General features: G+C 42.4%; 1 long non-coding RNA gene across 1 annotated transcript in view; it reads left to right on the top strand.

Moving 5' to 3' along the window:
• The first annotated feature begins 8,268 nt into the window (after window positions 1-8,268).
• The window catches only part of LOC120235015, a 33,408-nt gene continuing 15,205 nt past the window's right edge, over window positions 8,269-26,471 (top strand). Inside the window, exons 1-2 of the long non-coding RNA XR_005529274.1 lie at window positions 8,269-8,362; window positions 21,021-21,153. This is a non-coding gene — a long non-coding RNA (uncharacterized LOC120235015). The remainder of the gene's footprint in view (window positions 8,363-21,020; window positions 21,154-26,471) is intronic.

The following is a 26,471-nucleotide window of genomic DNA, read 5'->3' as shown; positions in this document are numbered from 1 at the left end:
CATGTAGTTTTACCCTATGCCTGTTCATATTAGGATTGCTAATCATTCAAGTCTAGTATCTTACATTAAAATCTTCTGGAGAGGGGGGCGCCTGGGTGGCTTAGTCGGTTAAGTGTCCGACTTTCGCTTAGGTCATGATCTCGCGGTTCGTGGGTTCGAGCCCCGCGTCGGGCTCTGTGCTGACTGCCAGCTCAGAGTCTGGAGCCTATTTCAGAGTCTGTGTCTCCCTCTCTCTCTGACCCTCCCCTGCTCACGCTGTCTCTCTCGCTCTCCTAGAAATAAATAAAAATATTAAAAAAAAAAAAAAATCTTCTGGAGAGGGGCACCTGGGTGGCTCAGTCTGTTGAGCGTCGGGCTTTGGCTCAGGTCATGATCTTGCGGTTTATGAGTTTGAGCCCTGTGTCAGGCTCTGTGCCGATGTCCTGGAGCCTGCTTCAGATTCTGTGTCTCCTCTCTCTGTCCCTCTCCTGCTCGTGCTCTGTCTCTCTTATCAAAATAAACATTAAAAATTATTTTAAAAATAATAATAATAAAGAAATCTTCTGGATAGAGAAGAAAAAGGACAAACTGGGAGTTGGGACATCTGAGTTCTGAATCTATTTTCACCACTGATTTCACTCTTTGTCACTTGGTTCCTCTTACTTCTATGAGCCTAAGTTTCTTATTAACTAGATGATGCAAATTACTGAGCCTAACAATATAGTCTACCTGAGAACTGAACAGGACATTGCCTAGTTAATTCTAACCCACCGGAATAGCCACAATTAGCCTGTACTAGTATATACTGTCGATATGTCTTATTTCTATAATAGCTGTATTGGACTGGGTGTGTTAATATGTCTTTTAAGTAGATCGAGAATGAAATTTTGTGTTCACTGCACACTTACCATTGGATGGAAAAGAAGAATCAAAAATATCAGAACACCAAGGTGGTTTACCTTTGAAAGAGCAGTGCGAATTCACCTTGCTCTTTCCTCCTACTGCCTGGAGGGCTCTCTTTAAATAAGCCAGGCAAAGAGAGGGGCCTTTGTGAGCTCTTGCAATGGTTGGTATGTAACAGGTACCTTACAGGAGAGAGGGATGTTTGATTACCCATATTGCAGCACCAACTCAGTTCAAGCGCAGAGGCCTAACAAGCAAAATTCCATTGGATTTGCGTGTTTATCTTGGATGTCTTGGGATAATGCAGTGGCTATATTACAAACCTAGCCACACAGAATAGCCCCCTTCCATTACAACCACCAGCATCTGCCATGCCTCGCCTGGCTCCTGGTGCTGCCGCAGTAGGGTGAGTGTGGTGGGGTGCCAGGTCCTGGGCTCCTGGTTCCAACTCCTGCCCAAGCCTATTTCATCATACCCAGATTTAACCACAAACTTGGATCCATATTTGTGTGTATGCTTGGACTCTGCTTTCCCCTGACCTTACCACTCCCACACCAACCTAACTTGAACCTCTGAGATGACTTCCACTGCCAAGAGAGACATTGAACCTTGCAGTATTGCATAGTCTTTAAGCAAACATGTTTCAGAAGCAGCTCCAAACTAGCTTACGACTGTGTTTTACTTACCAGCCTCATATAGGTTATTCAGCCTCTTGGTTTTCCTCACTTGTAAAATAGGGCTCATGACACCTAATTCATGCAGCTGTTGTAAGAATTAAATGAGATGTTCACACAAAGCCTTTTAGCATCATTCCTAGTATTTTATAAACTATCACTACTCTTGCCCTGTTTGAATCACTGCCATTGTCTCCCAAATTGGATTGAAAATCTGACGATCCATGACTTTGCTTTCAGTACTGCATGCCCTTATCTAAGTATCTTCATTCCGGCCTTAACCTACGACGGCTTCCTGTTCTAGCCATAGTGCTACTCAGCTCTGCCCAACTCCTGGCTCCAATTTTTGGTCTTTCCTCCAGCCTATAACCTTGCCTGAAGTACTTCAGCTGAGGCAGCTCTCAGATACCTAAAGATTTCATTGCCTTACCCCACCCACACCCCAAACAAGCATGTTCATTTGGGATACAAAAGCCTGGGATTCATCTTGTATTCCCTGGTCTGAAAACCCACATCCAGTCGTTTAGTGAATCCTGTGGCAATATCCAGAATCTGGCCACTTCTCACCATCTCCACCACTGCCACACGATCTAACCCACCATCATGTTTGCTGAACTATGGCAATAGCCTCCTAACTGGCACCCCGGCCATATTCTCAATATGGCAGAATGATTCTTGTAAATCAAGTCAGATCACTCCTCCACTTACTCAAAATCTGAATGACTTCCTTGGATTAAATGTTAAAGTCCTTACTGAGGCCTGTAGCGTCTCTCTCCTCTACTCTTGACTGAGCTCATAGGTGTCCAGCCACCAGTGTTGCTCCCACCTCAGGGCACTTGCTAGCTCCTCAGTCTGGCTGGAAAGCTCTTGGCTTTCTGAGAAAGTCTGAGAAGTCTGTGTTCAAATGTCACCTCATCACAGAGGCTCTGCCTGACCAGTGCATATAAAATAACATATCTATCACTCCTACACACGTGCCCTGCTTGACTTTTCTTTCCATTACATACACTGACATGTTATATCCCTTATCTATATTATTCCTCTCCCTCCACTTGGAATATCAGCCCCTTGAGGTAGGAACTTCATCAGCTTTGTTCACTCCTGTATCCTGAGCCCCTAACACACTGCTTGGTGCATAGTAAGCACTCAGTATTTGTTGAATGAAGGCATGAAGGAAACTAATGATAACTGCCGTTTAAAAAATTCCTTCTGGATTGATGGGGGCTCAGGAGCAGTGAGCAGGAGTTCTGGGGTTTTGCCTATTAGTTTTGAGTTTAAGTTATAGTCTTCATAGTTCTCCCACTTTCTAAAATTTGCAGCGGGTGTCTATAAATTTTGGATTCCTTAGGTGTGACTCTCCCAAACCAGCAAGCTCTAAGTTTGCAGTCCTAAGAGTAGTTAGAAGTTCTCACAAAACGTTGTCTTGTCTGGCAGGTTTATTATCCTGAATTGTGTTGTAAACTGTGGGTGCAGTTTAGGATAATGAGTGTATTGCTCCTGACTCAGCTGCTTGCCTGTTTCCCTGTTCCCTTTGTTGGAATGACTATACCTGTCCAGCTTGCACAATATGTTCATGACCCAGTTAAGATAGTCCAAGGTGGTTTGTTTCTTAACTGCCTCTGTACTATTCCTGTTCATCGTAACCCTTCTAAATGAGCCAGGCCTAGATTGTATACTAGTTAAGGATCTTTGGTGACAGAAACCTTCTCATGCTAGCTTTTGAAAAAAGGAGAAATTTATCAGAATTCGAAGGTGACTCAGGGAGCCCAAGAATTAGGCTTTAGGAAATACCAGAACCAGGCCACAGGACACTGGCAGCCCAAAAAAGTTTGGGCTGTTCTCATCTCTGCCTCATTCTAGACCAACTGGGCTTCCTCGCCCAAAGATGCCTGCTCATAACTCCAAATTCAAGTGCAACTGTTCTGGCTGTATAGAAGTCTTCTGTCTGGCTGTCTATCCCTCTGTTTCTCTCTTCCAGTTCAGAGTTTCTCCAGAAGGAAATCATAGTGGTCCACCTCTAGTCCAGTCAACTATGGACAGGTGGTAGAGTGGTGTTGAGGAAACATTACTGCCAGAATCAACTCTTGTTGATGGAGAATGGGAGACAGGGAGGAGAGTTGTGTTTAAATGGCTGTCCCCAAATGTCTCTGAAATACATGATGATCAACTGTCTCATTCTTCTTATTTTTTATTCACCTTTCAACCATTCTGAAGGGTGTTGTTTGTCCAACTGGACCCACTGGGGTCCTCCAGGCTTTAGTTCCAACGGTTTGTCTCTTGTTGAGCTCATCAAGACAATCTATATGTCTCCTCCATCATCACAATTCTTTGACTTGTGTATAGTACTTACTGATTTTTAGAACATACTTCTATAGTTTGTGTGAGTTTCATAACAACTGTATAAAGTCAAGTAGAGCAGATTTATTATCCCCATCTGCAAATGAAGGATACATAAGGAGATAAAATGCAAATTTTCCTGCCCAAATTTGGGCAGTGCTAGCATCAGGAGTAGAATGTTTTGCAGATCACTCCGGGGTACCAAACTGCCTTCCAAATGGCCTCACCAATTTTCACTCACCGTGAAATTTCTCCATACAAGTGCCCCTTTCTCCTTACTCTGGCCAGTGCTGCATATTATTGGGGGGTTCATCATTTTCATAATGATTTTAAAGACCATTTCTCTAAATATATTACATATGTTGCAAAAGTTTTTCCTGATTTATATATATTTATATTGTATATACATATTTAGAATTTATTGTGTCTTTTTTTCACTGAAGATTGTGTATTTCAAAGTACCCAGTCTGTTAACATTGTCCTTTATTTATTTAAAACGAAATTTTGGAGGGTGCTTGGGTGGTTCAGTAGGTTAAGCACCCAACTCTTGACTTCACCTCAGGTCATGATCTCAGGGTTCATGGGGTCTAGCCATACATCAGCTCTGTGCAGACATTGCAGAGACTGCTTGTGATTCTCTCTCTTTTTCTCTCTCTCTCTCCCCCACTGCCACACTCTCCCTTTCTCTCTCTCTCTCTCACAAAAAACCTCAAAATTTTAAGTCTTATATATTTAAGTAATCTCTATGCCCAACGTGGGTCTCAAACTCATGACCCCAAAATTAAGAGTTGTATGTTCCACACACTTCACTCACTGAGCTAGCAGATGGCCCAACATTGTCCTTTATTATATTCTGATTTTGCATCATACTTGAAATGGCTTTCCTCATGCCAAGATTATTAAACCAGTCTTCTCTATTTTCTTTAATTTTTAAGGCTTATTTTATATTTGTATATTTAATCTACCTCAGATTTATTAATCTGTTTAGTAGCTTAATAGAATTTACATACCATACAATTCACCCTTTTTAAAATGTACAATGAAATGCTGTTTACTATATTCACAGGGCTGGGCAACCATTGCCACACTCTTAATTCCAGAACATTTCATTTCCCCTAAAGAAACCAGTTCCTGTTAGTAGTCACTCCCCAGCCTCCACCCCTTCTCCATCCCCCTGCAAACACTAATCTATGCCTGTCTCTCTAGATTTGCCTATTCTGGACATTTCATATAATAGATTCATGCAGTATGTGGTCTTTTGTGAATGACTTCTTTCATTTAGCATAATGTTTTATATTATGTTTCATTTAACATGGTTTTTTTTTTTAATTTATTTTAAGAGAGAGAGCATGAGTGAGGGAGGGGCAGTTAGAGAGAATCCTAGGCAGGCTCCCCACTGCCAGCAAAGAGCCCCATATAGGGCTTGAACCCACGAACCATGAGGTCATGACCTGGGAGGAAATCAAGAATCAGATGCTTAACCAACAGAGGCACTCAGGTACCCCCCATTTAACAACATGTTTTAACATGGTGTAACATGTCGAGTACCTCATTTCCTTCTTTCCTTAAATAAGAAGATATACTACATTTGTTTATCCTTTGATCACAGGCATTTGGCTTGTTTTCACTTTGGCTATTTGGAATGAGGTTGCATACTTTTTGGTGTGGACATATGTTTTTAATTTTCTTGGATATCTACAGATGAGTAGAACTGCTGGATTATATGGTAACTCTCTGTGTAACTTTTTGAGGAACTGCTAAATTCTTTTCTGCAGTGACTCCACCATTTTGCCACCAACAATGTACGATGGTTCCAATTTGTCCACATCCTTGCCAATATTTGGTATTGCCTGTTTTTAAAAATAATTATTATAACCATCCTAGTAAGTATGAAGTGGTATTTCCTTGTGATTTTGATTTCCATTTCCCTAATAAGTAATGATATTGAAATATTTTCATGTCTATAATTGGCTACTTGTACATCTTCACTGGACAAATATCTACCTAGATCATTTGCCTTTTTTAAAAATTTTATTTTGAGAGAGAGAGAGGGCACAAGTGAGTGAAGGGCAGAGAGAGAGTAACAGAGAGAGAGAATCCCATGAGGGGCAGAGAAAGAGAGAGGAAGAGGAAGAAAAAGAGAGAGAGAAAGAGAGAGAGAGAGAGAGAAAGAGAGAGAAGCAGGACTCATCCAAAGCAGAGCTCGAGCTCACCTAATGTGGGACTCAAACTCATGGACTGTGAGATCATGACCTGAGCTAAATAAAGTCAGACGCTTAACCAACTGAGCCATCCAGGCACCCAATCCTTTGCCTATTTTTAAGTTGTGTTTATTATTATTGAGTTGTAAAAGTTCTTTACTTATTCTAGATACAACTCCCTTAAGATATATGATTTGCAAATATTTTCTCTCATTTTATGGGTTGTCCTTTTATAAAATTACTTGGAAAATATTCTTTCCTTTTCTATTTTTAGGAGAGTTTGGAACAGATTAGTATTTGTTCTTTGAATGTTTGTTACAGCTTATGGCCACACCACTTTGAATGTGCCTGATCTTGTCTGAATGTTTGGTAGAATTCATCAGTATAGTCATTTGGGGCTAAGCTTTTCTTTATGGGAAGTTTTAAAATAAATTACTGGGGCACCTGGGTGACTCAGCTGGTTGAGAGTCAGCCTCTACATTTTGGCTCAGGTCATGATCTCATGGTTCATGGGACGGAGCCCTGGGACCGAGCCCTGTGTTAGGCTCCACAGTGATCATGGAGCCTCCTCAGGATTATATCTCTCCCTCTCTCTCTGCCCCCCCCACCCCATAAAGAAAGAAACTTTAAAATTAATTACTAATTATCAGATTTATTTTTGTGTGTGATGTTAAGGTGGGACTCTTACTTTTTTCTAAATAGAAAGCCAATTGCCCTAACACCATATACTGAATAGTCTACCCAATTGCAAATGCCACAAAAACTTCTTTAGAACATTTTGGATCTCAACTGCAACTTTAGTCTTGATGAAGCCCAAAACAAACCTGTTTTTTCAATGGCTGTAACGTCGGAGCCTTGAGAAATTCTCTGTCCTATGGGCATGTGAGGTTGGAAAACGGAATGATCAGGAATAGCTCATGACTTCCCTGCCTCACCATGAATGTGTCAGTGTGGTCTGGAATGCACACAGGGCCCACCAACACCCTTGAGCCTTTGTCCCCAAGGCTGAGAGCACGCCCTTGGATGCCTGCCTGCCCACAAGGCAGCCGGCAAGAGGCCACCACTTAGTATGCTGGTCTTGCTCTTGTGGCCTGGATCCCTGTCTCCAGCGACTTCCTGGACTTTGGAGTCAGCCAGCCCTGTTGGGCCTACCTCTTTCCTGCACCTTCCTGCGTTCACATTCTTCTCAGAACCCCTACTTGGTCTTTTAATGCACATCAGTGTCCACCACTCCCTTCGCACTTGGGAATAGTGAGAGCCCTGTTCTCTGCTTTCTTTCAGATCCCGGACACTGACTATACTAATCAGCAGCTCTCTCCTTCTCTAATACATGCCTCTGCTTATCCCTGAACTCCTCATTCTGACCTCTCTGCCCTGACTCATCCCACAATTGCTCATGACTCGGCAGGAATATGCTCACTGAGCTATGACACTGGAGCTATGACCCTGGACTCTGGATCCTCACCTCTCCCCTGATACTGTCATGTAGGGGTGTGTGATGCCAGGGGAATAATGGGGTGGTTGAGAGCAAGAGCCGATGGGGAGAATGAAGTGAGCAGGGCCTTGCCAAACACCTCTCAGAGGCCAGACCCTCAGAGGAGCAGCCAGCGTGGGAGCTGGAAAAAGTGACTAGAGAGACAGATGGGAAATAAGGAGAACTTGGTGACTGAGAAGGCAGGAGACTGCTCCAGGGTGGAGGGAGAAGGCAGCAGCACCAAATACCACAGAGAGAGTTCTCGGAAAATGCAGGCTCAAAAGTGCCCAGTGGATTTGGCAACACAAAGCTCAGCAGTGACTTTTGCAAACTGTCAATGGTCAGGTAGACTGTTTAAAACCCTCAAGGCTTCCCAGCGCCCTCCGGATAAAGCAGCCTCCGCTCCCTCATTGCCTCTCACCACTTTCAGGTGTTGGCCCCCAGGCTTCAGCCATGCCCAGCTGCTTGTAGGGAGGGACACAGGCCACATGCTCTCTCACCGCTATGCGGTTCCCTCAGCCTGCAAGCCTTTCCTCCTCTCAAACTCCCCTCTGTCCTTGCCCACTAGCTCAAGTATCATCTCAGCCAGGAAGCCTTCCGAGACCACCGGGTTGCGCTGGGTGGGCCTTTTCTCTTTTCTCCTTCCCATCACACGCTCGCTGGGGCGAGGAAGGCACAGTTCCTCTTCGTCTCTGTCTTCCGGGGCCGGGCTGCAGCACTCAGTTTCTGAGCAAGCTGGAAAGCAAGCCTTGGCGATGGAAGTGGGGGGAGGCATCCAGCTTCCTGCTGACCAGGTAAGTAAACACCTGCAAGCCAAATTGGCAGGCCGCAACAGACGGACTGCGTCAGCGCCTTGAGCTACGGACGGTCTCTTTGCTCTTTGGTTTCATGGAGGTCAGGTTTGCTAAGAGATTGGGGTCAGGAGTACAATTTCTGATAACTGTGTGTGGGGGGGGGCGGTGTGTCATAAGGTTGCAAAATCTCTGGTACCCTCCAGGTCAGAGGCTTTTCACAGCGTTACCCGTGCCTCTGCTTCTCTTGCCCTCTCCACCTGCCCCCTCACCCCCTTGGGGACTCTTTCCATCTCTCTGCACCTGTATTTCCAGCATGGGAGAGCACCCCGCTGATTCACATTCCCTTCCGCACTGATTGATCTCTGTCAGATCCTCCCTTGCTCTCCAATCAGTCTTCCTTTTCTCTCCCAGCAATTGCTCCCGGGAAAACGGAACTGAGTTCTTGCTCTCTGGTTTGATGTAAAGTACCCTCGACTGAGAAGACACGTTGAGAGTGAAAAACAATACCAGCCACTCCGTGCCATTTACACCGAGTTTTTTTCAGGGCAACTTACTGACAGGGGCAGGCGCAGGATCCAGGACACAATGCAGCTATTCTTCCCCCGCTAATGCCTCAACGGACCTCAACCCCCAGGTGTTACGGAGTGAGGGGCAGGGTGGTGCGGTTACTGGGTAGTTATCTCAAGTGGAGCCTTCCTTCTGTGCGCCGCTCTGGGCTAGAGCAGAGCAAGCCTTCCCTCTCTGGATCAGCTCAGACGTTAACCTCCCCCGCCGGAACGCTTAGCCCCTGAGGTAGGTCACTGTGTGGGCGTGCAGGGACAATGATGGGGTCAGTGGCGTCAGCACGCCTACATTTGGTTAGTAACTCCCCCAGGGCAAGGAGCGTGCTCTTCCCACTTGCACTTGCTGAGCCCAAGTCTTGCTAACCTGTACGTACTGATTTCAGGGAAAGCAGACTGTAAGTTATTAGTGACCGAGGAGGCAGGCCTTAGAGTGCCAGAAGCTTTTGAAGCACTGTGTGCGCGGTTCCTAGGCGTGGAGGTGGAAATATGCACGATACAGCTTTCCACGCGGCTTCCTTAAAATCCGACCCCAGCTCAGGACTCCGCTTGCTCTGTACTTGAAGGTCAGGCGCCCTCTTGTGGAAAAACGTTGTCTCTTCAGAAAGGTCAGACCCCTCACCACCTTTATTTTTTTTATGTTTGTTTGTTTTACAAATAGTTTATTGTCAAGCTGGTTTCCATATAACACCCAGTGCTCATCCCCACAAGTGCCCTCCTCCATGCCCATCTCCCCCCTTCCCCCCCACACCATGAGTCCTCAGTTTGTTCTCAGCATTCAAGAGTCTCTCATGGTTTGCCTCTCTCCCTCTCCCCCATTATTTCTCCCCTTCTTCTCCCCCATGGTCCTCCGTCAAGTTCCTCCTAATCCTCCTATACGTGCAAACATATGATATTTGTCCTTCTCTGCCTGACTTATTTCGCTCAGCATAACACCCTCAAGGTCCATCCATGTTGCTACACATGGCCAGATTTCATTGTTTCTCATTGCCATGTAGTATTCCATGGTATAGATAAACCACATCTTCTTGATCCATTCGTCCATTGATGGACACTTAGGCTCTTTCCATGTTTTAGCTATTGTTGAGAGTGCTGCCATGAACACTGGGGTACATGTGCTCCTGTGCATCAGCATTTCTGCATCCCTGGGGTAAATTTCTAGCAGTGCTATTGCTGGGTCATAGGGGAGTTCTATTGTTAGTTTCCTGAGGAACCTCCACACTGTTTTCCAGAGGGGCTTTACCAGTTTACATTCCCACCAACAGTGTAGGAGGGTGCCCGTTTCTCCACATCCTCGCCAGCATCTAGAGTCCTCTGCTTTGCTCATTTTAGCCACTCTGACCGGCGTGAGGTGGAATCTCTGTGGTTTTGATTTGTATTTCCCTGATGAGGAGGGATGCTGAGCATCGTTTCATGTGTCTGTTGGGCATCTGGATGTCCTCTTTGGAGAAGTGTCTGTTCATATCTTCTGCCCATTTCTTCACTGGGTTGTTTGTTTTTCGGGTGTGGAGTTTGGTGAGTTCCTTATAGATTCTGGATATTAACCCTTTATCTGATATGTCATTTGCAACTGTCTTTTCCCATTCCGTTGGTTGCCTATTAGTTTTGTGGGTTGTTTCCTTTGCTGTGCAGAAGCTTTTAATCTTGATGAGGTCCCAATAGTTTACTTTTGCTCTTGATTCCCTTGCCTTTGGGGATGTGTCAAGTAAGAAGTTGCTGTGGTGGAAGACCCCTCACCACCTTTAAACCACACCTTGCTCCCTTCAGAAAATCCTTCCTGGGGTGAATGGGTAGATGAGCTGTGCTTTTTAAAACATATAATATCATATATTGTTTTATTCTTGACGATGAAACTGGGCCTGCTCATGTTAGCAGATACCGGAAACTATAAAAAAAGATAATATAAAAAATCACTACCACAATCCCATCGTCTCCACAGACAGCCACTGTTGACATTTTGTTTTTGTAGCGTTTTCCTTTTTAATATATGAGTTATGTAAAGAATCTACCTGAGTATACATATATAATATGGGTGTTAGAATATAAATTTAATAGGTGAGGTCATAGATGTACTCCTCTCTTTTGTACATAGATATATTCCTCTGGCTATCAGTGTGGCTAAACCTTATGCCTTCTTTGTGTCCCTCTTATCCTGCTCTTATTTTGTGTCTTCAACGCATCCCTGCTTTTTAAAAATTTATTCTTTAAATTTACATCCAAGTTAGCATATAGTGCAACAGTGATTTCAGGAGTAGAGTCCTTAATGTCCCTTACCCATTTAGCCCACGCCCCCTCCCACAACCCCTCCAGCACCCCCTGTTCTCCATATTTAAGAGTCTCTTATGTTTTTGTCCCCCTCCCTGTTTTTATATTATTTTTGCTTCCCTTCCCTTATGTTCATCTGTTTTGTATCTTACGGTCTTCATATGAGTGAAGTCCTATGATGTTTGTCTTTCTCTGACTGGCTAATTTCGCTTAGCATGACACCCTCTAGTTCCATCCATGTAGTTGCGAACGGCAAGATTTCATTCTTTTTGATTGCCAAATAATACTCCATTGTACATATATACCACATCTTCTTTATCCATTCTTCCATCGATGGACATTTGGGCCCTTTCCATACTATGGCTATTGTTAATAGTGCTGCTAGAAACAGTGTGGTGCATGTGTCCCTTCGAAACAGCACACCTGTATCCCTGCATCCTCGCCAACATCTCTTGTTGCCTGAGTTGTTAATGTCAGCCATTCTGACAGGAATGAGGTGGTTTCTCATTGTGCTTTTGATTTGTGTATCTCTGATGATGGGTGATGTTGAGCATTGTTTCATATCCCAGTTGGCCATCTGGATGTCTTCTTTGGAGAAGTGTCTATTCATGTTTTTTGTCCATTTCTTCACTGGAATGTTTTTTGGGTGTTGAGTCTGGTAAGCTCTTTATAGATTTAGATACTAACCCTTTATCTGATATGTCATTTGCAAATATCTTCTCCCATTCCGTCGGTTGCCTTTTAGTTTTGCTGATTGTTTCCTTTGTTGTGCAGAAGCTTTTTATTTTGATGACGTATCAATAGTTTATTTTTGCTTTTGTTTCCCTTGCCTTCAGAGATGTGTTGAGTAAGAAGTTGCTGCAGCCAAGGTCAAGGAGGTTCTTGCCTGCTTTTTCCTCCAGGATTTTGATAGCTTCCTGTCTTAAGTTTAGGTCTTTCATCCATTTTGAGTTTATTTTTGTGTATTGTGTAAGAAAGTGGTCCAGGTTCATTTTTCTGCATGTTGCTGTCCAGTTTTCCCAGCACCAGTTGCTGAAGACACTGTCTTTATTCCACTGCACATTCTTTCCTGCTTTGTCAAAGGTGAGTTGGCCATTCGTTTGTGGGTCCATTTCTGGGTTCTCTGTTCTGTTCCATTGATCTAAGTGTCTGTTTTTGTGCCAGGACCATACTGTCTTGATGATTACAGCTTTGTAATACCGCTTGAAGTCAGGGATTGTGATGCCTTCAGCTTTGGTTTTCTTTTTCAAGATTGCTTTGGCTATTCGGGATCTTTTCTGGTTCCATACAAATTTTAGGATTGTTTGTTCTAGCTCTGTGAAGAATGCTGGTGTTATTCTGATAGAGATTGCATTGAATGTGTAGGTTGCTTTGGGTAGTATTGAATTTTAACAATTTGTTCTTCCTATCCAGGAACATGTAATATTTTTCCTTTTTTTGTGTGTCTTCTTCAATTTCTTTAATAAGCTTTCTACAGTTCTCAGTGTATAGATTTCTCACCTTTTTGGTTAGATTTTTTTTCCTAGGTATTTTATGGTTTTAGGTGCAATTGTAATTGGGATTGATTTCTTGATTTCTCTTTCTGTTGCTTCATTTTTATATAGGAATGCAACTGATTTCTGTGCATTGATTTTATATCCTGTGACTTGGTTGAATTCACGGATCAGGTCTAGCAGTTTTTGGTGGAATCTTTTGGGTTTTCCATATAGAGTATCATGTCATCTGTGAAGAGTGAAAGTTTGACCTCCTCCTGGCCAGTTTGGATGCCTTTTATTTCTTTGTGTTGTCTGAGGCTAAGACTTTCAATCTATGTTGAATAACAGTGGCAAGAGTGGACGTCCCTGTCTGGTTCCTGACCTTAGGGGGAAAGCTCTCAGTTTTTCCCCATTGAAGATGACGTTAGCATTGGGTCTTTCATATACGGCTCTTACGATCTTGAGGTATGCTCCTTCTATCCCTACTTTTTTAAGGATTTTAATCAAGAAAGGATGCTATATTTCATCAAATGCTTTCTCTGCAGCTATTGAGAGGATCATGTGGTTCTTGTCCTTTCTTTTAGTGATGTGATGAATCACATTGATTGTTTTGTGTATATTGAACCAGCCCTGCATCCCAGATGTAAATCCCACTTGGTCATGGTGAATAATTTTTGCAATGTATTGTTGGATCCAGTTGGCTAATATCTTGTTGAATATTTTTGCATCCATGTTCATCAGGGAAATTGGTCTATAGTTTTCCTTTTTAGTGGGGTCTTTGTCTGGTTTTGGAATCAAGGTAATGCTGGCTTCATAGAAAGAGTTTCAAAGTTTTCCTTCCATTTCTATTTTTTGGAACAGTTTCAAGAGAATAGGTGTTAACTCTTCCTTAAATGTTTGGTAGAATTCCCCTAGAAAGCCATCTGACCCTGAACCCTTGTTTTTTTGGGAGATTTTTGATTACTAATTTGATTTCTTTACTGGCTATGGGTCTGTTCAAATTCTATTTCTTTATTTTTCAGTTTTTATAGTCATATGGTTCTGGAAATTTGTCCATTTCTTCCAGATTGCCCATTTTATTGGGATATAATTGTGCATAATATTCTCTTATTGTTTTTATTTCTGCTGCTTTGGTTGTGATCTCCCCTCTTTCATTCTTGATTTTATTTATTTTGTTCCTTTCCCTTTTCTTTTTGATCAAACTGGTTAGTGATTTATCAATTTTGTTAAATCTTTGAAAGAACCAGCTTCTTATTTCATTGATCTGTTCTCCTGTTTTTTGTTTGTTTTTTGGTTTCAATAGCATTGATTTCTGCTCTAATCTTCATTATTTCTTGTCTCTGCTGGTTTTGGGTTTTATTTGTTGTACTTTTTCCAGCTCTTTGAGGTGTAAGATTAGGTTGTGTATCCGAGACATTTCTCTCTTCTGTAGAAAGGCCTGGATTGCTGTATATTTCACTCTTATGACTGCCTTTACTGTGTCCCAGTAAGGGGATGTGGTGTCATCATTTCCATTGTCTTACATCTACTTTTTAATTTCTTCCTTAACTTCTTGGTTAGCTCATTCTTTCTTTAGCAGGATGTTCTTTAGTCTCCAACTATTTGTTACTCTTCCATTTTTTTTTCTTGTGGTTGATTTCAAGCTTCATAGCATTGTGACTTAAAAATATGCATGATATGATCTCCATCTTTCGGTACTTGTTGAGGGCTGATATGTGTCCTAGTATGTGACCTATTCTGGAGAACATTCCATGTGCACTAGAGAAGAATGTATATTCTGCTGCTTTAGGATAATATGTTCTGAATATATCTGGTCCAGTGTATCATTCAAAGCCATGATTTCCTTGTTGATTTTCTATTTAGATGATCTGTCCATTGCTATATATGGGGTGTGGAAGTCTCCTACTATTTTGGTATTATTATCAATGAATTTCTTTATGTTTGTGATAAATTGATTTATACATTTGGGTGTTTCCACTTTTGGAGCATAAATGTTTATAATTGTTAGGTCTTCTTGGAGGATAGACCCCTTAAATATGATATAATGCCCTTCTTCATTTCTTGATACAGTCTTTATTTTATAAAGTCTAGATTGTCTGATATAAGTATGGCTACTCTGGCTTTCTTTTGTTGACCATTAGCATGATAGACGGTTCTCCATCCCCTTACTTTCAATCTGAAGGTGTCTTTAGGTCTAAAGTGGGTCTCTTGTAAACAGCATATACATGGGTCTTATTTTTTTATCCAATCTGTTACCCTATGTCTTTTGATTGAAGCATTTAGTTAGTCCGTTGATGTTTAGAGTGAGTACTGAAAGATACGAATTTATTCCCATTATGTTTCTTGTAGAGTTGCAGTTTCTGGTGGTGGTTTCTGATCTTTTCTAGTCTTTGTTACTTTTGGCCTTTCCCCCTCATCTTTTCTCTCCTCAGAGAGTCCCCCTTAAAATTTCTTTCAGAGCTAGTTTAGTGGTCACAAACGATTTAATTTTTGTTTGTCTGGGAAACGTTTTATCTCTCCTTCTATTTTGAATGACAGCCTTGCTAGATAAAGAATTCTTGGCTGCATATTTTTTTCTGATTCAGCACATTGAATATATCCTGCCACTCCTTTCAGACTGCCACATTTCTGTGGATAAGTCTGCTGTAAACCTGATCTGTCTTCCTTTGTAAGTTAGGGACTCTTTTCTTCTTGCTACTTTCATGATACTTTCCTTGCCTGAGCATTTTGTGAATTTAATTTTGATATGCCTTTTTGATGGTCAGTTTTTGTTGAATCTTCTGAGAGTCCTGTGCTTCCTGGATTTTGATGTCTATGTCTTTTCCCAGGTTAAGAAAGTTTTCCACTATGATTTGCTCACATAACCCTTCTACCCCTTTTTCTCTCTTTCCATCTTCTAGGACACCTATGATTCTGATATTGTTCCTTTTTAATGAGTTACTGATTTCTCTTATTCTCAAATCTTGCTCTTTTGCCTTAGTCTCCCTCTTTTTTTTTTTTTTTTTTTTGGTTTCATAATTCTCCATAAGTTTATCCTCTATATTGCTGATTCGCTGGTCTGTTTCATCCTTTCTTGCTGCTATGGCATCCATTTGAGATTGCAGCTCAGTTACAGCATTTTTTATTTCATCCGATTAGCTTTTACTTCTTTTATCTCCATAGAGAGGGATTCTAATCTATTTTTGACCCCAGCTAGTATTCTTATTATTGTGATTCTAAATTCTAGTTCAGACATCTTGCTTGTATCTGTGTTGGTTAAGTCCCTGGCTGTTGTTTCTTCCTGCTTTTCCTTTAGGGGTTAATTCCTTTGTTTTTTCACTTTGAAGGAAGAAAAGGAATTAATAAGGAAAAAAAATTTAAATTAAAAAACTGAAAACAACACACACACAGAAAATCAAATAAGTGATGCTAGATCCTAGGTGTGTTTTGGTCTGGTTACTGAAAGGTGCTTGATTGACTAGAGAAAACGTGGGAAAAATTAAAATTAAAGAATTAAAAACAACACAACACACACACACACACACACACATACACACACACACACACATATACACACACACACAATCAAATAAGTTATGCTAGATCCTACCTATGTTTTGGTCTGGTTATTGAAAGGAGCTTGATTGATTAGAAAAAAAAAGAGGGGGAAAGAAAGGAAAAATTTTTGAAAATTAAAAAGAATATGATGAATTAGAATAACTTGAAATGATGTAAGTAAAATAGAATTTGAAAAATTTATTTAAAAAAGTAAAAAAGTTTGTCAAAAAATAAAGAATATTTTTAATAAAATTGTAAATAAAAATATTTTTTAAATCTTTCCGTATTCAAATAAAATAAAAGAAACGAAAAAGAAAGAAAAAGAAAGAAAAACAAAAATTGAATAGATGGGCCAGTGAACAGACTGAAAAAGGATTGATATTACATCGTTTTCCCCTAGATGTCAAACCCAGTTGGTGGGGCTTAGTGTAACAGCTCTGTTCTCCACTAGATGGCGATGCTTAGCTTACTGGGGTGGATTGTTGTGGGACCTGTAGGTGTGTATGGACATGCCCAGGTGGGGTGAAAATGTCATCACCCAGTCTAGTATCAGTACTCTGTGGTCTCTCTGACCAGGAATCACACACTTGTCCTTTGTGTCTGGTTTCGGTCCACTCCCTGCCTTTACACTGTCCATGACCATGCTGTCAGGTTGCCAGGTGGCACCTCCCTCCTGAATTTTATCTGAGATGCATCTGTGTTTCCCGACCCCTCACTTCTGAGGGACTGTGGTTTTGACCCACTCAGATCCTCTGGAGGACGGTCTCACCAAGCAATGGCCAGGTGCTGGCTGCACCAAGGAAAGTTCATGGGATCTTGCCGCTGCTGATGTCCAGAGACTTGTGGCTGGGTGCCAGACCATTCCAGAAAAAGTTCACGCGTTCATGTAGCAGCAGCATTTCCAAGATTATGGAAAATCATGCGTGGTCCGATGACCTCCTGGACCCACTCTTCTCCTGGGAATTTGCCCTTCCCACCAGAGCACCACTAGGTATTTGAGCTGTGGAGTTTCAAACTCTGTGCTTCCCTTGTTTATAGAGTCTTAAATAGAATTTAAACCCTCTCCTTTCTCCCTTTTTAGTTCAGTCCCTGAGGCTATTTCCACTTTTTCCACTTTCTCTCCATCTCCTTTTGTGGGGGGTGCTTTTCCCATATTCACCACCACCCCCTCCACCTCCTCTCAGCAAGCAGAAAAAGCTCCCTGCCTTCCATAGCTCCTCTCTCCCCCAGTTCACCTCTCTGTGCCATGTACTGGCTGAGTCTGTGGTTCAGGTTGTGCAAATTATTTTGTTAATCCTCAAATCTGTTTTCTAAGTGTGCAGGATGGTTTAATGTTGATCTGGCTGCATTTCATGTAGCGAGACAGAAAAAAGACTTCCATGCTGTTCTGCCATCTTGGCTACTCTTTCTGTTCTCTCCTTTTTAAAAATGAGGGAGGAAAAGTGAAGTAGCATCAGGCTGTAGCTCCAGGAGTGTCCTCTTAAGCCACTGGGAATTGAATGGTGCGTAGGCTGGTGGGAGAATTGTCCTTCCTAAGCCACAGGTGTGCTTCTGGTTGTGGAAGCGGCCATGAACTTGGACACACCCTCACGGGTTTCCTGAGTCAAATCTTCAGTTAGGTCAATTCCCTTAATTTTCTGTTTTTACAGAGAGGTTTGGATACAACTTCCAAACACATTTGTAAGACTTGGGAAGAAATCAGAAAATTTCACATAAAAAATCTCGATTTTCGACTTTTCTTGAAAATAACAGAGCATGAGAGAAAGAAGGTAGAAATAAACATCAATATAGTTAAATAACAGACTTATAATCCTGTGTTGAAATTGGAAGTATCACTATAAACCCATAATGTGTTTTATTTATCCATCTTTATCCATATCAATCTCTATTTATGCATTATCTCTCTTGCTGTCTCTCTTTGATGCTGTGTTTTATAAGAAATAGCTATTGGGTCTTTGTCCCCATTTCTGGCAAAGAGCTTCTAGAGCTCTTGAGATTTCCTAAGCGATGAGAGGGTTAAAGGTGTCTTTTAATGTCATGTTATGTTAAAGGGATGACTTTTGGACCCCCATAAGTCATGAAGACCAAAGGATGGGACCCGGGGGAACCAACCATGTGATAAGGGGGTTAGAACTTTCAGGCCCACCCCCCTGACCTCAGGAGAGGGGAGAGAGGCTGGATATTGAATTAATCGCCAGTGACCAGTGATTTAATCAATTGTGCCTATGTAAGGAAGCCTCCATTAAACCCCAAAAGAATGGGGATCTCCACTATGTGGAGAGGTGGAGGGAAGGAGCATTCCAAGAGGACACAGAAGCTCCCCACCCCTTCTCCAGTACAGCATTAGTGTCTCTTCCATCTGGCAGTGCCTGAGTTACATTCTTTCATGATAAACCAGTAATCTAGTAAGTAAAATGTTTCTCTGAGATGGTGCAGCACATGAATCGAATCCAAATAGGGGGTCATTCGAACCTCTGATCTTATTGGAACCAGCCCATTTATAGGTTGGTCAGGAGGTGATAACCAACTTGGTCTTGTGACTGGCATTGAAGTGTGTGTGTGTATGTGTGTGTGTATGGGATGGGAAGACAATCTTATGGGATGGAGCCCTTACCTGTGGGATCTGACACTGTCATCAAGTAGATCGTGTCAGAATTGAGTTGAATTGTGTGACACCCAGTTTGTGTTGCAGAGAATTGCATGGTATGCGGAAGTGTCAGGAGTGAAGTGTTTGGTGTGAGTAGTAATGAAGACTCAAGGAGAGAAAGATATAGTAAGGAAGAACTGGGTTTTCTCTCCATAGGGGGAAAACTGAGTCTTTACACTATCTGTCATCTGTCATCTATTATCTGTCTATCTGTATATTGTCCTACACTGTATATATAAAGGGCTAAAAAAATATTTCTTAGGGAACCTGGCTGGCTCTGTTGGTACAGCATGCAACTCTTGATCTTGGGGTTGTAAGTTCGAGGACCACGTTAAGTGTAGAGGTTACTTAATAAAATCTTAAAGTTATTTCTCATTCTCCATGGAGTTTACTTTCTGTAGCTCTGTTCTCCTGGGAATCTGCTAAGAGTGGGATGTCGGCTGTGTTACTAGGCAACATTGCTTGTGGTAAAACTGGCCCAGTGTATCTGGGCAGTGAGGAGAGTGAGTGAATTAGAAAGACGTGACAGGAAGCTATGGTTTGGGAGTTCCCTGAGAATTATGACTTGGAACTGGACATGTCCACCATAGGGTCATGGAAGCAAACGAGTCCCATAACACTGTTACTAGGGATATTGGCTCCCAGTTGGGACAGGAGGTTTTTATTCATTGTTTATCTGAAAATGAGGTTTAACTGGGCATCCTGCATTTTAGCTGTCAACCTATGGTGGGAATGGGGGCGGGGGCGTTGGTTTGCAAACTGGCTCCTGTACATGGAGTGCCAGGAGATACTGAAGAAAGAGGCAGATCACTCCCGGTCAGTAGGGGGCAAGTTTAATAAGCAAGGGAACTTACTTGTGAGGCCTGTCTTGTGTGGCTGCAAGATGAGCACATCTCTGTCTGGCAGAAAAGTTTATACAGTGGCCTTAATTGGGTTCAGTTATATGCACAGTCCAGATGGTCTCCATAACACCTTGCACTCTCAAGGCTACATCCTTGGAATAGCTTCCTTTGTGGGAAAGGTAGGAGAGTGCACATCCCAAGGACTGGGGTGAGGCAGGGGAATGGGGGAAAGGGATGTAAGAGGTGAGTGGTGGTGAGGAGCCTCTAATTTCCCCAGTCTAGCGCATGGCTCAATAAGCAGTCCACCCTCTCTCAATGACCTCCTCCAATGGGGGCAGAGAGTGTGGTGCCTAGAGAGATTCCTGCCACTGCCTGGCTGGTATGTTGTGTTTCCTGTCCTTTAATTCTTATTTTAGGCGAGGTCAATGCCAAGTGTGGCCTAGTGTAGTTATGCGAGACCACATGTTTAAAAGAGCCTGAAAAGAATGCCAAAGTAGCAATAGCAACCTGAGAACCCAGATTGGGGTCTCTAAATACTATCTATCTATCTAAAATTTTTAATGTTTGTTTCTTTTTGAGAGAGACAGAGCATGAGCAGGGCAGGAGCAGACAGAGAGGCAGACACAGAATCCAAAGCAGGCTCCAGGCTCTGATCTGTCAGCACAGAGCCTGACATGGGGTTCGAACTCACAAACTGCGAGATCATGACCTGAGCTGAAGTCAGATGCTTAACTGACTGAGCCACTCAGGCACTCTTAAATACTATATATTTAAAGGAAGTGGCTGAGTCCATTGGGACAGCAAGAGTACAGGATGAACTTGGGACCTCTTGTCATAGAAGAAAGCACATGTGAAGACCACTATAGCATATTCATGTCAAAGAACTCAGGAGCTTGTATAGAGAGGCTAGGATTTGCTTATGTGAAGAGATAGGATATAAGGGAGGTATTAGGTATGTGAGGATATATTATGTCATTTCCTCTAAATTTTTATTTTTGGAATTGTCCATAATAGAAATCTAAAAATAAAAAAATGAAAAGTGGCTGTGCCAGTTTCTATCCAGGAGCTGTAGAATCATAATTGTAGTAAAATGGCTACATGGAGTTGAAGTAGTATAAACTACTTATATATCCTTCTATTATTTTAAATATACTTTAAAGATAAGTTGTGATTTAGGTTGGGAGTTTGAAAACTTCAAGTATAAAAAGGACCAAGTTGTAAAAAATCGCACAGACCTAATTGTCCATAAAGTTAAATGCATAAGTAGTCGAAAAACAAGCTTTAACAAGTAAAGAGCAAAGACTGAGAGAGAATTTCAATTCTATTCAACAGAAGAAGCCAGAGGAACCACACTGGCAGTCATGGGATGTGTGTACCTCTGAACTCCCTATTCTCTCCTCTGGGAGCAGAGATGGGGCAAACTGACGACCTGCATCCCCAGAAGACCAATTCAGTGAGTCTAGAGGTAAGGCAACGTTCCTGCTTCCGCATATACAGAGCTTCTAGGGTAAGTCATCACTCAGCCTCACCACAAGGGCACCCTCTGAAACAGTAGCCTGGGAGGGTTACGTGACCCCTATGAAGGAAGGTATTTCTTCATCAGAGGAGCCAGGCTGACAAACTCATCTGTTTAGTGCCCATGAGGGAGGTGTGCTGGGACACAGGTGGAGAGCAGAACTGTTTCTGAGTGCCAGCTGCAGGCAGTGTAGATGCTGGCAAGCCCCATGCTGCACCAGGTCACCCAGCTGCCCTGAGCTCACAAGGTAGCCACCGCCTCAGTCCCTACAATGTCACTTGCCATCCTTTGTCCCCCTCTTTTATCCACCCCCTGCCTTCCATCTCCTTATGGAGCAGGCCCTGGGCCTCAGCAGAAGGGACTCTGTGGTCAAAAACCTTCTGGACAGCTGCCAACTTTGAGGTCTGCTCACAGTTACTGGAAAGCAGCTTTAAAAATAGAAATAGCTGTGGTAAAAACTGTGGTCAGAGCTGTCAAACCACAGTAAAGCCAACTTCTGAAGACTCATTTCTGAGAAATGGTCTGTCTCCAGTGGGGGAAAAAACTCTAGTCCCTAAAGGTACAGGAGAATCCTTTCGTAGATGATGGCCCCTCTTTCTCTGACCCTACCTGACTTGTCAGCAGGAAATCAATTTCATAGCCAAATGGAATGTTTCTGGGCACATACATATCTTTTAAATCCCATTTTATCTTGCTTTAGCTCTTTGGTTTCTTAGGTAATGGAAACATACAATTACAATCATGCTGAAAAGCATTTGTTTCTCGAAGACTTCAATGTCTGGTTTTTAGAATGAAATAAGCTTTACTTTTTCTGCCATTCTTTTTCTCTCTGTTAAAATACTGGATGGCCTACCTTGGGAGCACAGATTACAGAGTAATTATTATTTTGGTTCAACACATATAACAGTCAAGAAGCACAAATGAATATGAATGTATTTTAGATAAAGTGATGTTCTGCCATACTTTTTAGGTCTTTTTCCTCTCTTGATGCTTAATAAATGCCATCCCTATTACCCAAATACTGTGGCTCTCTAAGCCTGTGAGAGAAAATTTGGTTTTGTGTGCAGTGGGGTTTTACATGCTCTTTCCCTGCCATGACATTGAGCTCTCATCATTCTCCCCAAACTCCTCTGGTATCTTTCTCTGCCCCTCCTTTTTTTGAGAGAGAGAGGGAGAGGGCACAAGTGAGCAAAGGGTGGGGGAGAGAGAGAGGGGAGAGAGGAGGGCGGCTCACTGGAAGTACGGCTCCAGCTCACCTGAAGCGGGGCTCAAATTCATATATGTGAGATTATGACCTGAGCTGATCTCACATGCTTAACCTAATAACCCACCCAGATGCCCGTCTCTGCCTACTTTGAAGAAAAGTTCCTCCTGGTCTTCCTAACCTTTTTCTACAATGTTCTAAAGACACCAAGAGAGACATGAGTGCTTTCCTTTTTTTTTTTCAGTTTTGTCCCTTGGAGAGGAGAGATTTTTACATCTGACATCCATAGGCTCACGTCTCTCATGCTTTCTATAAAATTCATCCAGACAAATATTTATCACATATCTACAGTCAGCAGGAATCTATCATGAATAAATTTGGCTGCATGTAACAGAAAAACTAAAAGAGACTTAAAAAATAGAGATTAATTTTTCTCCTGTAACAAAAATTCAGGAGACATACATCTGGAATTGGTTCATTGGCTGGTAAAAGAAATATTATGGATAACATCTATAATTGTTTTGGCATTTCATTATGAGTTCAAGATAACTATTTATAGCTCCATATTCATCTATTCATCCATATGAATTCATATTCCAGTTAGGGAGAAGGAAGAAAGGACCATGCTAGCATTGTCTGTGCCTTGATGTTAGGAATGCTCAAGATTTTCCAGACTCTTCCTACAGACTTTTGGTAACATCACATTGGCCAGAACTCTGTCACATGGCCACTTCTAGCTCCAAGGGTACCTGGGAAAGCAACTATTTAGCTCTTCTGATTCCAAATGTGGAGTCCATAGAAGAAGAAAGTTGGGAGTGGGCATTGGGTTAGCCAAACTACAGTGTCTATAATCAGACCTTTCCAACTGTATTTGGAAAAGTAAATGCCACCAAGGAAATAGCTGAGAGGATGATATCATCCATAAAATGATTCAAGAAAATCTTTGAGAACTGAAGGACATAAGTTTCCAGGTTGAAAGGCTCACCTAAATGCCTAGCACAATGGATGAATAGTATGTATCATACTACTGGGGTCAAAGAGAAAATCCTACAGGCTTCTGGAGAGAAAACAGACTGGGAAAAAAAAAAAAAAGGATCAGGAATCAACATTGGAAGCTAAGAGAACAATGGAACAATGTCTTTTTTTTTTTTTTTTTTTTTTTTTTAACAATGTCTTTAACAATGGAAGGTAGGGAGGCTGGGAGGCTCAGCCAGTTAAGCATCTGACTTCACCTTAGGTCATGGTTTCATGGTTTGTGAATTTGAGTCCTGCTTTGAGTGAGCTCCAGCCCCACTTCAGGTGAACACAAGCCCCACTTTGGGATCTGAACACTGTTAGGAAATTTGGGGTGCCCCAAGATCTCTGTTGGTTGATATTGGCCATCAGGGAAACACAATCTCAGATAATTGTTGATGCATAAACCATCTACTTTAGGTGATGGTGGAGTCTCCTGAAACTTGATCTTAGGTGATTGTCAAGGGTGGGGGATGGTTGGGTAAGGGACAGCTATCTCTACATTTTCTGACTGTTGGGGTCAGGAAACAATGCCTTCTATGATTGTAAGTACTCAGGAAACTCTCCTTAGCTGATTGTGCTACCCATGAACTCTACATTCGGTAACTGTGGGGAGGGTTGAGTCCATGAACTCTACCACTTGGTGATGATGGGGCCAGGGTACGTTTTCTTAGGTGATTGTGGATATCAAGGTTACTGTGATTTTGGTGATAGTGGGAGCCTAGGATTCTCTACTTAGGTGGTTGTGATTGTTCATAGATCTCTACATTAGGTGTCCTGGAACTCAGGAAACTAGAGCTTGGATGATTTTTGGGATGAATGATTATAACCTTAAGTGATTAAAGGGGGTCAAACAAACTCTGGCTTCAGTGATTGTGGGGGACCCAGGAAAATACAGCTTGGATGATTGCAAAGGGTCCCATAAAGTCTAGCTGAGGTGATGGTAGAGGTCCAGAAACACTCCCTAGGTTGATTTGGGTTTCCAGGTAACTTACCTCAGGTGATTCTGGATGCCCAGGAAATATTACCTTAGACAATGATGGGAAACATTAATGGAAACCTTTATGTGATTGTGTGGTCCCAGGAATCTTCTGTAGGTGAATGTGGGGGCCCAGGAAAGTCTAGCTTTTGTGAGTGTGGGGCACAGGAAGATGTACCTTATGTGTCTGTGGGAACTGGCAAAATCTACCTCAGTGAAATTTGAGGGGCCAGGATAGTACACCTGAGAAGATTGTGTAGGGCCAGTATCATGTGCCCTAGATAACAATGTGGGCCCTGAAAACCTGACCTTATGTGTCTGAATGAGACACTAAGCTTTAGTGATTTTTACATTTGGAAAATATTGAGGGCCCTGGAAATTCTAGGTGATTGCAGAGCCTAGAATTTGTATCTAAGATGACTTGAGGAGACCAGAAAACTGGATCTTAGGGGTTTTTGGGTTGCCCATATTTCTACCTTAGAGGATTGTGGTGTTCCGGAAGCAATACCATAGTTGATTGTATGTGTGGGCTAGGAATATATCCCCTAGTGATTTGGGGCCCCAGGAAATTCTGCCTTGGGTAATCTCGGGGGTCCATGATACTTTATCTTAGTTGATTATGGAAGGCTCAAGGCTCACGATATCTGTCTGAGGTGATTATGGGAGCCCAGGATCCTCCATGCTTAGTCAACTAAGGGTATGTGTCCTAGGTCCCCCAGATCACCCAAGGGAGAACACTTCTGGCCCGCAAATCACTAGGGGAGACATTCATAGCTTCCACTCATAATGAACTAAGATGTGTTTTCCTGGCATCCACAATTCTCTAATTGAGAGTTTCCTGGGCTCCTCTAATTACATAAGGCACACATTCCTGGTGCCCCTAAACACCTAAGGTATAGTTTCCAGGGCCCTCCATATTTCTGAAAGTAGAATTTGAGGCAATCTCAAAATCACAAAGGTTTATCCTGTGTGCCTCAAAGAATTAAGGCTGAGTTGAGTTTCCTGGGCACCCATGACTACCTAAGGTCAATATTTCTGGCACCCTGGTAGCATCTTAAGCTATATTTTCCTGGCCCTCCCACAGTTGCCTAAGGTGAATTTCTTGGGTCCCAACAATCAATTAAGGAGAGTATGTCCTGAGGTGACTGGGTGGCTCATTTCATTAAGTGCCTGACTTTGGTCCAGGTCATGATCTCATGGTTTGTGGGTTTGAGCCCCACATTGGGCTCTGTGCTGACAGTTGAGAGCCTGGAGTCTGCTTTAGATTTTGTGTCTCCCTCACTCTGCCCTTCCCCTGCTCATTATTTTCTATCTCTTAAAAATAAACATGAAAATTAAAAAAAGTATGTCCTGGCTTTCCTTAATCACCTAAGGTAGAATTTTATAAGCCCCCAACATACTTCTAAAGTAGTATATCTTTTTTCTAATGTTTTATTTTTATTTTATTTATTTATTTATTTATTTATTTGAGAGAGAGAGAGACAGCTGTGAGGGAGGGTCAGAGAGAGAGGGAGATACAGAATCTGGAGACAGACTCCAGGCTCTGAGCTGTCAACACAGAGCCCGACGCGGGGCTCGAACCCACAAACCATGAGATCATGAGCTGAGCTGAAGTCAGATGCTTAACCGACTGAGCCACCCAGGAACCCCCCCCCTTTTTTTAATACAGTTTATCATCAAGTTGGTTTCCATATAACACCCAGTGCTCATCCCAACAATTGCCTTCCCCCATACGCATCACCCCTTTCCCCCCTCTCCCCCACCCCCATCAGCCCTCAATTTGTTCTCAGCATTCAAGAGTCTCTCATGGTTTGCCTCCCTCCCTCTCCCCAACTATTTTTCCCCTTCTTCTCCCCCATGGTCCTCAGTTAAGTTCCTTTTAATCCACCTATATGTGCAAACATATGGTATCTGTCCTTCTCTGCCTGACTTATTTTGCTCAGCATAACACCCTCAAGGTCCATCCATGTTGCTACACATGGCCAGATTTCATTCTTTCTCATTGCCATGTAGTATTCCATGGTATAGATGAACCACATCTTCTTGATCCATTCTTCTGTTGATGGACAC

Source organism: Hyaena hyaena, unplaced genomic scaffold (assembly GCF_003009895.1).
Source record: "Hyaena hyaena isolate Hyena2069 unplaced genomic scaffold, ASM300989v1 scaffold_120, whole genome shotgun sequence".
In the NCBI taxonomy this organism is placed as follows: domain Eukaryota; kingdom Metazoa; phylum Chordata; class Mammalia; order Carnivora; family Hyaenidae; genus Hyaena; species Hyaena hyaena.
This window is presented reverse-complemented; position numbering and strand designations above follow the sequence as displayed.